Source organism: Podarcis melisellensis (genome assembly GCF_964234715.1).
Source record: "Podarcis melisellensis genome assembly, chromosome: 5".
NCBI lineage: Eukaryota > Metazoa > Chordata > Lepidosauria > Squamata > Lacertidae > Podarcis > Podarcis melisellensis.
In genome coordinates this window covers 80,791,253-80,808,495 of record NC_138537.1, presented here as the reverse complement: position 1 = coordinate 80,808,495, position 17,243 = coordinate 80,791,253, and the positions used below count along the sequence as shown (strand labels likewise).

Here is a 17,243-nt window from a genome sequence, read left to right as displayed (position 1 = left end):
GATGCTTGGTACCTTTGGTAATAATGTTCCTTTTTATTGTAGGAAATTGGATCTTGTTATGTGAAGCTTCAAAGGGCCTAGTCATTAGCTGCCGCTAGATAGGAAGTGCTCGTGGAACACTCTGGTAAGATATTTCTCTTTTGACCAGTTGTATGCATACAAGTTATTTGTTCATTCTTGCTCCACTATAAGAAATTAGGGTAAGGATAAGTATATCTTGCGCACTGCACAGCTGGCCCTGCCATGCAGCAGAGCGAAGCAACCTAGTCCTGGAGGCATCATAGCTAAAAGGCAGAAATTGGTGTCTGAATGATGCAGCAAGACCTTTTGGCATGTTGGCCCTAGCTGGGGGGTGGTTGGGGGGTATGCCTTTTGCATAATGCCTTGGGCTGACACCATGCACATGCATACCCATGATAGTTCAGGAATGGGGAACTGCAGGCCCAGGTGCCAAAGGCATCCCTGACCACCAGAACTCACTCCAGGTCACTCCTCCTTCCCTCCCTATGCCACACCATCACCACCATGCTCTGCATTCTCCTTGAGTGTTTTTGCCTGTCTGAAATGTGTCCTTGAACTATGACAATGGCTCTTGCTTGTCTGAATGGAGGACAGAGAAGGTGGAGACGTGTAGACACTACTGTACTATACAAAAGTAAAAATAATAGCAGTTGTGGCCCTGGGAGGATGGCCCAGAAAGCCTATGGCAGAAAATGCACTAGTTAAAGAGCTATTGGTATGATTAATTTCAGGTGTAACGACACCATGCACGAGGAGCCTTGTGTTCATGTTCTGCCTCTTCCCCATGTGAGATGAGAAGCTGTTTGATGAACCACAGTTTCTCGTGTTGAGACAAAATGGGAAACTGTGGTCTGTTAAAAAACCATGAATAGAAATGTCTCATCTTGTGAGCATAAGAGGGGGAAGGGGATGAGGGAGTGCACATGCCTGAGGCTTGGTATACCTCTGCAGCGTAACACTGCATAGTTGCATATTAGCCAGGCCTATGCTGGGCCTTGAGTGCTGTCAAACATTCCTGAGGTTCTGCACAGCCCTATTTTCTCTCCTTAGGCTCCTTTTCTATAAGAATGTCTGCTTGTTTTGTGCCGATGTGAGTGGCTGATCTAGTCTAATATGACAGTAATCCTAGCAAGCAGATGTGCCTTGGTCCTGCCTGCCATCTGCTCAGGTTCTTTAGCATCACATGAGGCTGGCTGGGGGGGGGGGGGTCACAACCCTTTGGATCTGCATGTAACCTATGTAAAATTAAAGCACAAAACTATTATTACAGCCAGTAAAAAAGGAGTACCTGGAAACATGAGAAGCATCCAGGTCAGACTCTTTGTCCCAATTATCCTAATATTACTTACTCTGACTGGCAACAGATCTTTAAGATATGGGACAGTGGTCTATTGCATCACTTGCTACCTGATCCTTTAAATTGGAAACGCCAAGAATTGAATCTGACACCTTTAGCATGCAAATATGTGCTCTGTCAGTGAGTTTGTGGCTTCTCTCTCATTGGATGCAAATTGGTTGGTCAGTCTCAGAGCTTTTTGAGAGACAGGCAGTAGTGGTTGCTGTGGATAAGGAAAGAGATTGCAATCTGTGGCTGGTTCTTGCTTGTCCAGACAATTTGTACTCTTGTTTGTTTATGTCCTGGCCTGGTTTTTTGTTTTTGTTTTTACCTGCTGCTCTCTAGGCAGGGATTGAACTTTAAGAAATAAGAGATTTAGTTTGTTTGTTTTTACTTTATTAAAAACTGTTGATTTCTAAGGTGAAAGACTGCAGCCGGCTCAGAATGTAATAGGTGCAATTACTGCAAAGGAAAGTTGTATAGCCTCTGTTCCCCTTATTAACCAAACTGACTTCTCTCCCACTCAAGACTGTTTTCTGCCTCCACATCCATCTGCAATCATTAGACATTCCTTCTGGCAGTACCAGTCACTTACACAGATGGAATAAACCATACATTTACTGGCAGAGCTGTTCCATCTCCCCCACCCCACGCAAGGCTTTATGGAGCCTGGAGCTTGCATAACAGTTGACCCCAGCTCAGTATCCAGTAGATCGCAGGCTAGCTCAGTTCCTCCCCACCTGTTTCAGGGCCTTCCGCAGGCTGACACCAGTGGGAACCCCACTTGCCTCCAGTTCACACTATCAATAGTAGCTGTTGCAACTATTGGTGAGCCAGGTTGCCCTCCTAGGAGCATTGGCTTCATTCCTGGCCTTGGAGATAATTGAATCATAGATCGGTAGAATTGGAAGGGACCTCCTGCAATATAGGAATCTCAGCTAAAGCATCCATGACAAATGGCCATCCAACCTCTGCTTAAAAACCTCCAAGGAAGGGGAGGCCACCTCCTTTCTTGGACAGTGTTCGAAACTCCCATTGTTCTAGATGCATTTTGCGACAGGGAATTTCAATAGCGCAAGCAGTTTCTGAACTCTTGGTGCAGTATTGCACCTAAGATTTCAGAATAAAACTACAGAGTAGAAGGAAAGGAGGACCTTTTTCTGCCTCCCCACTTCCAGCTACTCTCTGAAGACTGGAGAAGAGACCCTCTTAAGAAAATTGGGGGTGGAGGTGGGCAGGGGAAGGACTAGACAATGTGAAAAATGAACACAATATTTTAGCTGCAGTTCATTTTCAGCTTTGTATTCTTGTTATAAAAAAGCGTGCCTAGACATTCCATTGTTGCGCCCATAACCTAGGTTTAAGGTGCCGTTTAGCTCCTAGCTTTCATATCTAAGTTTCTAACACTGCTTTTGGGAGTCCATTCCACTAACACATCTTACCATCAGAAAGTTCTTACTGGAGTTTAGTCGGAAACTCCTTTCTTGTATCTTGAAGCCATTGGTTGAAGTCTTACCACGCAGAGCAGGGGAAAACAAGACTTGCTCAATCTTGCATGAAACCACCCTTTAGATATTTGAAGATGGCTATCATATCTCTTCTTAGGCTCCTCTTTTCCAGGCTAAACATACCCAGCTTCTTCAACCGTTCCTCATAAGGTTTCCAGACCCTTGATCAACTTGGTAGTCTCTCATGGAGAGCAGCTGTGGTGTCACAGGCCACATTTGCAATCCGAGTGGGCCTGTTAACATTCTTTGATCTTATGACTGACAGCCCTGCTCTAGATGCTCACCTACATCATCATACATTATCAGATGCTAGAATGATATACTTGGGCCTGCTTCAGCTTAGGTTATTTCCTTCAGTGCCCTAAGTAGTTAGCTGACACATCTTTATGCCCAGGAAAAGATAGAACAAGCTTTTTTGTGTTGATATATTTCAAATATTATATAGGGGGAATACAGTGGCCGCCATCTCTCCTGGTACCCACATGTTTGTGTGTTCAAGCTAAGTCATGGATTTGAAGCAATTTATTTAATTCCTCTTTATATTTATATCCCACCTTCCCTCTAAGGTGCTCAAGGTGGCATTCAAGGCTCTCCCCCTCCTCATTTTATCCCTGCACCTGCCAGTAAGGTATTTATATTTATTTCAGAGACTGAAAACAAAGTGGCATTGGGCAGTGTTTCTTTCTGTGTTGATGAAATGTGTTCTTAAGCAGTCTCGTGTTGGAGACAGGCAATTTCCCTTCCCCTCCCTCCGAAAGTTCAAGGCGGTTTAGAAGAAGGACCACAGCTCGTGGTGTGTGCACACATCCCCCTCTTTTACCTCTTGTTTAGCTAGATTTCGTGTTGCTTCAAAAACCTGCAAAAAACATTTAACCAAAGGTAAGAGAAGGGCATCAGAAATATGGGGAGCTGAGCGTGCAAACCAAACCTCCTGTGTGTTCGATCCTTCAACGGTTCATTTTTGGAGAGTGTCACCATAAGCAACATCCGCTAATCTGATTTGATAGCTGTCATCTTGAGAGCTGCAGTAATGCAAACAAAAGATGATAACTCAAACGAGGTTAGAGTGAAGAGCTGTTCCCCAAGTCTTGCTGTTGCCATGTGGAATCCCCAAGTCAAATTAGAGTGTGGCATTCGTTCCTTTAGCTCCTGGGAATCTGCAGTTAAGATTCAGACAAACTCTCTCTCATTTCCACTTGGAAACACAGTTCTTTGGAGACTCCCTCTAAACACCAACTGAGGTCTGATTCACGTAACTGAGAGGCTTATTTTCAAAACGTGTTGTCCTTTTTTTCTGGCATGGCAAACTGGTTCTGTGCATAAGGTTCACTACACTGCTGGATGCCAATATACCCAAAATTGGTTGCATCAGGAAGCAGTTGTGCTGCTTTTCAACTTTGCTGAGTGTAGTCATTATAGGCTGATATTCTTAGACAGGATGAGGCTGGAACTTTTCCACCCTTGAAAAGGAGAATTTATGAGCTGGGTGAAGTAGCTAAGTGTGGGGCTTGAACTCTGGCCTACTTAGGGGTTTCAAAATGGAGATATTTTTTGGCCCTCCGCCTACTACTTTAGAAATGCTTTTCCTTTGATGGTAACTCTTACTGTTCTGAGAAAATATATTTGGTTATTTTGTTTGGCTTTATGTAGTTGCGCCACAAATTCCCAAGAGAAAGAGAAGACGTAATTCACAATAACAGACCAACACAGAATATACAATTGACTAAATGTTGGGTGTAAATTTTTGTCTGGAAGAACTAACACATTGATACACTGCAAAACACACTTCATTGGCAGCCTGACCTGCACATACTTATTTGCAAATAAATTCCACTCTATCAAGTAGAGCTTTTCCCGTGTAAGTGTCCATAGGATTGCAGCCTTGTGGTAAAATAATTGTAAGATGGGCCTGTAGTTTCTCATGTCAAAGAGTGGTACTTTAGCTGAGCTTTCTTCCTGAAAAGGTAGTTTACACATGCAGGAAAGTTGGTGGGTTTGTTTGCTTTGTTTTTAAATGTGAGGCTTCATTCAAATTATATGATCTCCCCAAAAGAACTGTACCACATGCTGTTTCCTTGTTCTTCTGCCAATCTCTGCTGAGAGAGGGTTCTTCGGCAAGTATTGCTTTCTTGCCTGAGTTGTTTAAGTCCAGCTTGTTTTTTACACACTTCACTGGGCCTTGATATTGCAAATGATACAGCTTTTTGTATGGCAGTCCCAACACATGGATAAATTTCTTTTCCTTGCCTCTCATACGAGCTCCAGTGCACACTCACAATGCAGGCTGGATCTTAGTTCAGGCTCCTTTTCTCTGCGTTGATTTAGATCTGTTTCTTTGCCTTCCTTTAATCTAGTTCTGTGGTGTTAAATTTCCTCTCTGGTGATTACAGAAGTATGAAAGGCTGGGGGGAAGTGAGAGAATCTACTGCCAGTGTGGTGGGTTATATAAATATGAATATGAAGTTGGGAAGGGGAGGGGAGCTGGCAGGTGTAGAAATTTAGAGTGGTGTGCAGAATGAACGGTGCGCTTCGTTCATTACTTCAGGTTTTTTTTAAAAAAAAGTATTGGAAATGCTTGCTACATGAATGGCCTGACTGATCTTAAGGCTTGGCTGCACCTTCAGTTGGTAAGACCCGCCGACAGTTGTACCAATACAACACTGATATATTGCCTCTCACATTGCAGACGCATCTCACGCCACATAATCCCGAATGGGAAAGAAATATTTGCCTAGGAAGCATTGATTGACATATAGAGGAAGGAGAGCAGGTTCCATATTGAGAGTTGTGGGTACTAATGTAATTTTGCAGCAAATGAAATTAGTCTTTAGTGGAGAAAGGCTGTAGCTCAGTGGGAAAGCATCTGTTTCTCATGAACAAGGCCCCGGGTTCAATTGCTGGCACCCCCAGGGAAGAAAGTGGAGACCCTGCCTAGAATCCTGGAGAGTGGCTGCCAGTCCGTGTAGACAGGACTGAGGTGGATTAGATTCATGCTTTGCAGGGATTTGGACTAGATGAGCCTTCCAAGTCTACAATTCTATGATTCTGTGGGGTTGACGAAGAGTCGGCTAGTATAAGACTGCTTCCTGTGTTTTGCAACTGGTTAAAAATTGCATAATTTACATGCAATTCACAAATATTTACATAAAGCCACTTTTCATAATTTATTTTGTGTTTTTGTTGTTGATGGTGTGTGTGCTTTTGGTTGCTATTTTGTACCTGGCAAGGAGCAAGGATCTCTGTAGGATATTAAAATCCAGCTCGCAGCCACTGTAAATCTTCCTCAGCCACCTCTCCGATTTCTAAGATTTAACCCAGAGTTGTCCACACACTTCCAAGCATTTCTTTGTATCCTTAGGGTCTATCCGTTTATTTATATTTTGGCATTTGTGTGCTGCACTGTAACAGAAATTCCTCTCTCGAGCATTCAATGAAAACAATGCAAAATGAAACATAAAAGCATAAACTCAATGCTAGATTAATACAACAAAAACAGATTTAGAAACAGAAAGGTCCAGGCTCTATCAATTGTTTAGGAGGCCTGGGTAAACAGGTCTTGACTAGGTGCTGAAAAGACCCTCTCCCTGGTGGTTGCCTGCCTTACTTCATTAAGTAGGGGCACATAGAGCAGAAATGTACCCTTTTTAAATCTGAGCGATGGGATGGTGGGGAGGTTTCTTACACACACACACACACACACACACACACACATCTGAGTGATCCGATGCCTCAGCAGCATTGGGGCATAGACCCCAGCTGAGGGATCCGGTGCTGCTGAGGCATCACGGTCACTCAGATGAGGGAGCACTTTCATGGAACCGCCACCCCACTGCTGGCTTGGGCAAGCCAGTGCCAGACTGGGGGTTCCTTTAAATGCTGAAGGGAGTGGCAACTCGGTGCCCCTCAGCCGAGCAATTTGAAGATGCGGAGGGAGGAATAAGCTATATCGGCACTTCTCCAAGGCAGCTTGCTTCTCCCTCTACACTGTATGAGGGCAGACTGTGATGTCAGTTTCACTTAGAGGTATATTGCTGGTGAAACTGCCACACTTCTGAGTCCCTCTGCTAGCAGCACCCCCTGGTTGAAGTTGCGCTATTATAAGAGGGTCTTAGCAGTGTGGTGGTTTTATCAGCGATATACCGCTGAGTGAAACCAACATTGCGGTCTGCTCCTCGTACCGGTCCTGGGCGATATATTGATGTATTGCCCAGGCCTAGGCAGGATGTAAATGTACTAAATAAAAAGGCGGTTATTGTTCAGTCAAACTGAATGCAGTGTTTTGGCAAGAGGGAAGAGAGGAATCCCTTGTCCTCCAGATAATTATTTATGGTTTGGCAAGGAGAATATGCTTTGCCTTCTTGGGAATGTAGGCTGCCTAGCTAATCTTCCCATTCATGGACTCTTCCCAGTCACTCCTTCTGTCCAGGCTACATGCCTTACCAGCTCTGCTTTTCACCTTCCTTGAGTGTTTTTGTCAGTCTGGAATGTGTCCTTGAACCTTTGTTAATGCCTCTTGGTTGCTAGGATGGTGAGGAATACAGAGGCAAAATTCACATTTGTTGCCTTGACTTCTTTTGCCTTTGGCCCTGTTCACTGCTGGCATGTAGAAGGGAGTACGACCTTCTGGCTGAAAAAGGTTCCCAGCCCTTGTCCCAAGGGGAGAGGAAACCATCTTCCAGGTGAAAGGCTGTAAGATCTTCATGAAATAGCAAAACCTGTCAAGAGCTTTTCTGCATGGTCACTTCTCTGAAGTTCAAGAAGGTTGTCATCAAAAGTATGTTCAAAGTATTTTCCTCTCAACACATTTTAGAAATATATATTTATATATATATTAGAACAGTGTTGGAACATTTGGGAACTGGAAAGCTTTTGCGTAACTAATTTCATATCGGCATATTAGTTCATACTGGAATTTGTAAAGCATCCTGAAGCATTCCTAGCAGTAGCTAACGAAGCCCACCTAATATGTCTACAGCTGGGCAAATATCCTCCCAAATAGCACTGTCAGCCTTCTCTCTCTCTCTCTCTCTCTCTCTCTCTCTCTCTCTCTCTCTCTCAGCCTTATTAAACCAGCTTGATGATCACATCTGTGATCAGGACAGAACAGAGTAATCAACTGTGCTCAGGAATTAAATATAAAACTGCAGCAACCCTGAAAAAAATATTTTAGCAGCAGCAACATAATCCTATTCGCTGCACATTATCTGCAGCCAGTATCTGCCGCTAGAAGAGCTCTCTATGTTATTTAAATGACTTCATCACATTTGGATCATTAGGAGGCATTTTATAGGATTGAGGTTATTTGGCAGAAAGTCAGGGGTGAATTTTATAATGTGCCTTTACTTTTTCCTCTCCAAATACACAGATTAGAGGTTTTACAATAACAATTACACCTTGGGTTGCAGCACTATTTCCTCTGCTTCAGACCATCGTGTATATCATCTGTGGCCAAATTCACTGTTAACATGTATCTAAATAAACACTCAGGAGAAAAAGGAAACAGAAATATTGTGTGGTGTAGGAGAAATTGCTGGATTTGAATTTTTTTTAGGATCCATACCTTAAGGACAGTTGCCCTGTGATTCTGTAATTTTGTTTGTAGGGGTGGGAAAAATTGTGTCAGAGATGATGAGTGCAGATTTGCATAAATGTATGCAGGATGCAGAATTTTATGGTGAATTGTTTGCCTATGTATGTTTCTTCACAGAGTACATGCAGGCTGCATTCAGACAATACTTTATTCCATTTCCTCGACATTTCCTTATTATTTCCACCTTTTATGTGATCTTTCTTGTCTTGTAAAAGCCGCTTATAGGTAGGTGGTGTTCAAGCTGTTCTGGGTGTGGTGGCATTTCCCCTGGAAAGATCAGATGTGCACTTTTTTAGTCCTTTCAGATCCAGTTTTCCTGCGGTGGCCCAAGTGGTCTCTCTAACATGGAGCACCTTTCACCAACTAAGGCTGATATGCTAACTGTGAATCCCCCTTGGCAAGCTCTCCATATTCCGGTAGCACCTCCCCTAGGCTATTGCAGCACACCATACCCAGAGCTTCCTTGGACAGCTGTTCAGAAATTGAAGCATGTGCAAAAGACAGCATCTGGTTACCAGCTTGGACTGGGTGAAGTAGGAAGTGTATATTAACAGTTCGGAAGTAGCTACACAGCTCCCAGGCCATCTCAGAACACAATCCATACTGTTGCTTCTAACCCTTTAAAGTCCTAAACTGCTTGGGAAGTGGGAACCGAAAAGATTGCTGGCTCTTTCAGGAATCTGTCCCAATATTCAGCCGAAGTAATCTTCTACAAGTGTCTTTTCCATCATCATCAGACGAGGATGCTGTGACTGAGCCTACTCAGTCATGTATTCCATCTTTGAAATTTCCTCCCAAGGGACGTTCATCAGGTACCATCCCTGTACTCTTTTTAACGTCAGGGGGAAAGTTGCTAGGCTTTAATTTGACTTTTTTTTTTTAATGCGGGAATTTGATTGCTGCTGTTACCAGTTTTAGTGTACTTTCTATATTGTTCATTCAAACTGTGGATAAGCTATTCCCAGCACTTCAGCTGAAGAAAGGCTAATATATTTCTTAAATAAAATGGAAAGAAATATTTAATAGGCATTGCTACTCTGTCTAGGGATTTAATTGGAAGCTACTTAGTTAAAGCTATGGATGTGGAGTTTGCACGTGGCCAATGCTGCCTGGATGAAATTTGTTGACTACACTGTCAGTTCATTTTATCTTCACTCTCGGATCAGTGGACAGCACATTTGCTTGGCTGGTATCAGAGGGAGTTCTTCTGTCTTATGTGTAAGGTGCCGAGGGAAGGGGGGGAAAGTGTTTCACAAAATGAACTCCCTAAATAAGTTATGATCATGGGTTTATATAATTTATGTTTGTTTCCCCCCAGGACAAAATATAAGAGAGATGTTTAGGTAAGAAAGCATAGAGATGATGCTATCATCAGCTGAATTTGCATCTGTCGCCAAACATGAAGCTATGACAGAGAAATACTGTTGAATGTATGGGATTGTCAGTGGCGACCAGTCAGGCAGGCACTCCCTGAAATTTAATTTCAGGGGGCAGAATGTTAATACCTGGCCATGCTGCCATTGTATCCCCATATTTCTTTCCCATCATACATTCCCGTTTGAGGGTACACTCCTGGGCTGACTACATGGCCAACTGCATGAGTCCTATATTTGGGGGTATCTGCACACGGGCATTTTTCAAAACAACCCATTTTATTTAGCATGTTAATTAGTGCTTTGCACCACAAATTTATGCTTTGACAAAGTGCTTCTCATCTTCCCAAAAGCAAACAAACATGTACGCTCCATAAAATAACATGCTATTGGACTTTTAAGAAAATTGCCAGGAGAACCTGAACCATGAGATTGCTGTTCTAGAACATTATTAAGATCAGAATGAATTGTTGCAGAACTCTATACTAAGCAAACAAATTGTTGCATCCACACTGCTAGGTAGCTGAGATTTTGCACAGAGATGCTGCAGGAAGAGCATGGTTCAGTGGGACTTACTTTTGATGTGGCATGTTTGGAGTAGATCTAAGAGTTTGGGGTTTATTTCTTACATTGCTGAGCTACAAAAATATGTTATCTGCTGTTTAAAAATGAGTAATTGCCATTCTGTACCAAGACAACCCAATTTTTGTACTAAAAGAAGGCAAATTCTTTTATATATATAAAATGCAGTTATCCGCTTAATTTGCATCATTTATTCTACTTCTGTTAGTTATGACAGAGGGCCAAGATGCTATGCAGATTATGTCCATCTTCTCCTGTGATCACTAAGTCCTATTGAGTACCAAGGTTAAAGGTAAATGACCACTGGACGGTTAAGTCCAGTCAACGGCGGCTATGGGGTATGGTCCTCATCTAATTGCCACCGCACTACCAAAGGGCTAAAACTTGCTTTTTTTCTTTTAAGGCTAGGATTCTTAGGGTGCTGTACCCAATACTGAAGGTTGCTTCAACATCCTTCTTCCTGCCTCCCCAACTCTCTGTAATTGTGCAGATTTGTAGAATTTACACAGGTGTGTAAATTCTGATTATGTTATTATCATGCTCTCTTACTATGCTTTTTATTAATGTGCTTTGTAAAATGTGTTCTTAATGTTTTACACTGCCCTGGGATCTTTTGATAAAGGATGGTTTATAAAGGGTGGATTTTCCCAGTTCGCATAAGAATCTAGCAGTGTAATACATCCTATGGCAAAGTTATCCTTTATCTTCAACATTTGTGGAAGCAGAGGTGTTTTCACAGCTACTGGTGTCAGTAGAAGTAGTTTTATTGCCACTGCAAACTGAAAGGTTTTTTCAGATGCTCCCAGAAGTGTGAAACAGGTACTGTTGCATGAAAGGACTTTCTATTTTTTTGTGTTTACACACTATTACTGGCTTTATAATGACAGTTATATATTTGTGCCTCCCCTTCCCCCAATTTAATTTGGATTTATCTACTTGCACAGGTGTGCTTTTGAACTGCTAGGTTGGGAGCAGCTGGGACGGAGCAATGGGAGCTCACTAGCATTGCGCAGATTCGAAGCGCCAGCCTTTCAGTCAGCAAGCCCAAGAGGCTCCTGCCAACCCAGGAGTTTGAAAGCACACCAGTGCAAGTAGATAAATAGGTACCAATGTGATGGGAAGGTAAACGATGTTTCTGTGAGCTCTGGCACTTGTCACAGTGTCACGTTGCTCCAGAAGCAGTTTAGTCATGCTGGCTACATGACCCAGAAAGCAGTCTGTGGATAGATGCTGGCTCCCTTGGCCTGAAAAGCAACATGAGCACCACACCCCATAGTTGCCTTCACTGGGCTTAACTGTCCAGGGGTCCTTTACCTTTACCTTTTTTATATACTAGAATTAGTGCTAAACCTCCAGAACAGTGGTTATCTTTGGGTAGGTAGATTGAGATGCCTATTTTTCTTTCTGCCTGGGTGATTTTTCTGTAATTACTGTGCAGTGGGATCTGTGAGGAACTGGGTCACATAATGGATATCTGTTACATCTGCAGCTAACTGAATGCTAAGTCAACACTTTGAGTGTGCCATGTGACCCATATCCACTGTGTAGAGATTGCAACCTTCCCTGCAAACAAGCAAGCAAGCAAGCAAGCAAGCAAAAAACACAACTCTTGCAAAAACCGTCTTCCAATGAGGATATTGACTAATGGACTTTCCTCAAAGAGCCTTGAAGGGTTAAGCACACTATGCAATTAATTTTTGTCCACACTATTGTAGTGGTAACAGGAGTGCCAATTTATGGTTCATTAAATACAAGGGCTAATCAGTAACCAGTCTGGTTTTAATTCCACTGGCTTCATGAGCACATGAAGGTCACCACAGGACTCAATGAAGCTTTTAAACCAAATTAATGTTACTGTGCTGAGCTGTTTGATATTTGCAGAAAGCATGCCAGTGTGTTGGAATGTGCTTTGACCCAAAAATGTACTTGTTATATAACCCACTTAATATGTGTTTTTATTTCCAGCGGTCATCTGGTACTAAGTTACCCTGTTCTAGCGTTGCAATATAACTGACAAGTGAAATTCTATTGTAGTTCCAGCATAAGAAGCATCTGTATATGTTTCAGTGAATGGAGCACTTAATCACACAAACCAATACTTTAGGGAAGGGGTCGCCAATCTTTTTTGGACCAGTGGGCACATTTCGAATTCTGAGGTAGTCACAGAATAACTGCAATGGGGGCAGTTATGACAGAGAACAAAATGGCTGCTTTAGCAAATGTGGCATAACACAAAATGAGAACCTTATGCTTTTTGTGAGAGGTTAGCTATGCCTCCTGGTCCTGAGTGTGGAAATCCCACAACATTGATTTTAGACACCCACACCATACACACACACACACACACACACACACACACACACACACACTGTACTACACTCAGGGCTTGGCCACACTTCCTCTTGTCCCACTGCGCCCCCCCCCCCGGAAAATTGCTCTTTAGCACTCAGGCAAACAGTTTTTGTGCAGAATGGAAGTTGGGATGAAAAACGGAAATTGCAGAATGCACAAAACTATACATTTCCTACAAAAGAGACACAAAACCTTTGGTTCCTATGCCAAAATTATAAAATAAAGAAACGGCTTGGACCCATGCCTAGAAATGGAAGGAAAAGTGGGAAACCATTTATAGTCATGCTTTCTAGGCACAGGAAAAGCGGAAGTGTGGACAAGTTCTGACTCCCATTTCACAGAAGCCACTTCAAAGGTACCTGCACATTTTGCGCCATAATTTTCATTCTAGGAGGGCTAGAAGCTTGGTCTTTTTTTAAAAAAAAAATGAAAGCTCAGAGTCTGGGGCACCTGCGCAGAAACTCAAGTGAACACCATCATACATAATGGGTTGGTGACCCCTGATTTAGGGCATGGCTGCTTCCATACAAATCCTCCTACATCTGAGGCACCAGGAGAGGCTTTCCTCCATGTACTGCCTCGTTTTGGAGGTTAGACTGATATTGACAAGAAGTAGCATTTTCTGTGATGGCCTCACAGCAGTGTAACTGTCTCACAGCTAGATCATGGAACGGTCCCCTCCATCACCTATTGAGGGGTTCATATGTATAGCTCAGGACACACTTAAAACCCGGCACAATCCAGAGGCTATGGTAACAGTAGTGCTGGTTGATCCTTGGCTGTCTCTTTTGTCTGACAAATCCTAGTAGTTTGTTTTGCTCTGGCTGTAATTAAGATCCTATCTTCCTGCTGTGACCTGGAGGAGGTGTCAGCAGTTCCTTTGGACATTTGTCACACTCGGCATTTATTTTCAGAATTATGTCTATTCAACTTAAATCTGGTTTGCTTCATATAAGGACTCCCACATTTAGGTCTACTTCTGCTCTTTGGCTAGTGTCAAATAACCTCTGTTTTTTATATTTGCAATGAGCCACTTGTCCCAGCATGCTTTGCTATAACCTGATAGACTTTTGTATTAAGTACATGCTAGCTTAACATGCAGTCTGAAAAGCATATCCCCTGTTCCAGCTCAATACCATTGCAAACTGCAGAGTGGAACTTCTGTCATGTTTTCTCTTGGATTAACACCCACCCTGCAGGGGATCTTGCCAACTTGAGAGCGTGCAGATTTTGTTGTTGTTGATTATGTGTGCATGTGTTTTAACACTCGCTATTTGGAATACCCAGCATTGAACCTGAATAGTATGTGAGAATATGAAGTCCTTCAGCACCCCAGAGGCTAACAATTTTATTATGGCATATACTAGTTTTTAAGGTGCTACAGGACTCTTCGTTATTTTTGCTATGTCTCTGAATAATGAAAATTGCAATTTTTAGTTATTGACTTTTTAAGATATATGTGTTAGGTTTTTGTATCTGAGGATACTAGGGAGTGCTTGTTTATGGGCAGTGGTATCATCTACTACTAGGAAGACAACATAGGGGTTTGGCAGACTTTAAGAATAGAAGTTTCACACTTCAGAAGACTTTGGAGCAAGGATTGTGGATAACTGGAGGTCTTTGTAATGGAACAAAAATAATATGAAGGCACAAATGAATAAATACATGAACATTGTTTAATATTCGTAAATTGCAGTTTCTCTTTGTTTTTGGTGAATCCAGTTGTATATTTTATTTAGTTTGCTTTTTATTTATGTAAAATCAATTTTAAAAATATTAATTTTCAGAAACATAGGGGTCGTCTGTATGTTTCTCTGCCCACATGCAATAGGATGAGAGACATGCCTTGGGTTTGCCCACACTCCTCATTTATTTGACTCTTTTGATCCCGAATATTAAAAATCCATTTTCTCCAGTGTGGGTCAGGCAGTCTTCTTCCTGTGTATGTAGGATGTGAAGGGGTAGATTGCGCCTTCCAACCAAACACGTGTGCCTCACAGAGATCTGCATGTGAATGTGGTGTGCACTGTATACGTGAAATCTAACATAAGTAGGCCCAAAAAGCTTGACTGCTTTCCCTTGTACAATCCAGGAATCAACCATTTGTAAATGGCTATAAGCTTGCCACCCATTTTTCATATATTTGCCTTATTCAAATGTCCCACCTGCTCAGACATTATTTGCATGGAAGGGGATGCGCACTTGGTGGCGCAGGCAGGAAGGAACCATCTTGTTCTCCCAACTCATAAGCAGAAGCTCATTAAGAAAGTGTGTGTGTGTGTGTGTGTAGAAGGCATCAATATCCACCAGTATTTAATGTAGGATTTTCACATTAACAGAGGGCAATACACCACAAGAAGCAACATATTATTTTACTTACATGACTACATTGCATAAATAAGAAAGTACATTTTGATCCAGGCCCTAGTGGTCTCAGTGTCTTGCAGTCACATAAATATGCAGATTTCCCAGTTTAGGTATTACCTTCCATGTTCAATGAGATGGCAAGGTGAGAATTATGCTCCAACCCCTCAAAAAATAAAATAAAATACTGCACAATCAAGTGTTTCTATCTAATACATTACCAAGTCATGGGTTTTGTTGTACCTGTCCTTAAAAAAAGAAAGAAAAAAGCTTTGTAATAGTGAGTCCCTGGCAGCCTTAACAACAAATAACGGTGTTTTTTGGCCGGGGGTGGGTGGAATAACCGCTTTTGAAGGCACAACAGTATTTTAACTGTAGCTCATAAAAATTGTGTGGTGTAATCCTATCGAACAAGATAGAAGAAATCTGAAAAAGCTCTGCTCAATAAACTGATACATTCTTCAGGAAATTGATGGTAGTTCAAAAGCTGTTTCTTTAGATAGCAATCATTGGGCTTAAGCTTGCTCAAAATGAGTGCTCAGTTGGAGCATGGCGAGGGGCCCCCAGATCTGCTTTAGAATGGACCCTGTTTAGTAGACAGGGTTCATGGCTTTATCTGAAAGGGGATTTTGACACCTGACACTGCTGCACAGAGGGAGGGGGCGGAGGCAGGAGAAGAACAGCGAGCGAGGAATATAAATCCATTTTGAACTGAGTGTGGTTTCTTGTGCCTTAAGTATCATTTGGGTTTTATTTGTACGTATAAAGGTTTATTCAAAGAGGATTTCACTTTTATTAAGTGGCCAGCCGGGCTGCCTTAAAATGTGAAGGTGCAATTAAAAGATAAGAAGTCAAAGGAAAGGCGTAGGCTTTGCCTCTTCTGGAGGCAGGCATTTTTCCCCTAGTTCATTCAAAACCTCTGTGGCTTGGGCATAATCCCAGTGCCCTTTTGTATGTTAGGGATCAGCAACTTCATGTCCTGGAGCTGAATCTGACCCACTGGGTGTAACCAGCTCTTCCCACCCCCGCCTCAGTTGCTAGCGCAGTGGTGGTAGAGAGGGACAAAGGGAGGGGCAATTGTGGGAATAGCACTTACTACCTTCCGCTATCCTTTCTTGAAACTGCCCCTTCTGTAAAACCTGTTGCTGGTCAGAGTTGTATATGCACTGAGCCTACAAACAAAGAAATGATCCCTGTGTAAAAGGACAGAGGTGGAAGTTGCCTCAATGATCCTGATCACAACTGCTTTCTATGAGTTGTTTCTACAGTTTTGGAAGGACTGAGAAAGGTTTCATAGAACTTGAGGAAGAGTAAAGACCAACTCAGGTGTTCTGCTGTAAGTAAGATGGTTTGTTTCCGTCTTTAAAAAGACCCCCACAAGTTCTCATCTCACCTTTCTGCACGGTGGGCTCTGTTCTTACCAACCCTCTACCTCTCTCAGTTACGGGAAACTAGATTGTAATAGGAAAGGCAGACTTTTTTCAGCAGTGATCCATCAGTGTCACTGTAGCATAGAAAGAATGGACATGCAAATTACTGTATTTTTGTTACTAGCATTATTTTTGTATTAAAGATTTTCAATTGATTCAATATCTGCCTTTAACCAACTAATTCAATGCGGTTAAACAAAAACCACATGTTTCTGGACTTTCAGTATAAGTAAATCCTTAACATGCTGAAGGAAGTGCAAGGTAAACTAGTAAAAAAAAGAAAGAAATAAAAAGGTTCCTCTCATTATTAGAGAGGATATCTTTCCTTTTTGCATGCCCTGTTTCACTGAACTCATCAGAAACAAAATAGCCTCAAATAAACTAATGTGCTTTTAATTCACATTGATTAATACTCCCTCTGTTTACTCAGCTAACCCTTTTAATTGATTAATCTAGTAGATCAACTGATTAAAGCCCTAATAATTATTTATCCAGAGCTTTTCCTGAGTATTCAAAGCACTTCACATACATTATTATGACAAGCTGTAAGATAGGCCTCGTTTCTTAGCAATGTTTGAGAGACTAGTGGATTCCCTAATGACATCTAGAAAGTTCATGTCTGAGATGAGATTTGAGCCAAGAATTTCGTAACTCATGGCCAGTTTCTTAACCGCTACAGTTCAACAG

General features: G+C 42.1%; 1 protein-coding gene across 11 annotated transcripts in view; it reads left to right on the top strand.

Annotated features, from left to right (window-relative positions):
- ZMIZ1 (zinc finger MIZ-type containing 1) overlaps positions 1-17,243 on the top strand; it is a 363,974-nt gene that overhangs the window by 161,357 nt on the left and 185,374 nt on the right. For 10 of the 11 annotated variants that reach the window (XM_081913507.1, XM_081913513.1, XM_081913518.1 and 7 more), the window contains one exon: positions 43-124. The exons of the other annotated variant lie outside the window; for it this stretch is intronic. The gene's annotated coding sequence lies outside the window, so the exon portion shown is untranslated. The remainder of the gene's footprint in view (positions 1-42; positions 125-17,243) is intronic. 11 annotated transcript variants of the gene reach the window in all.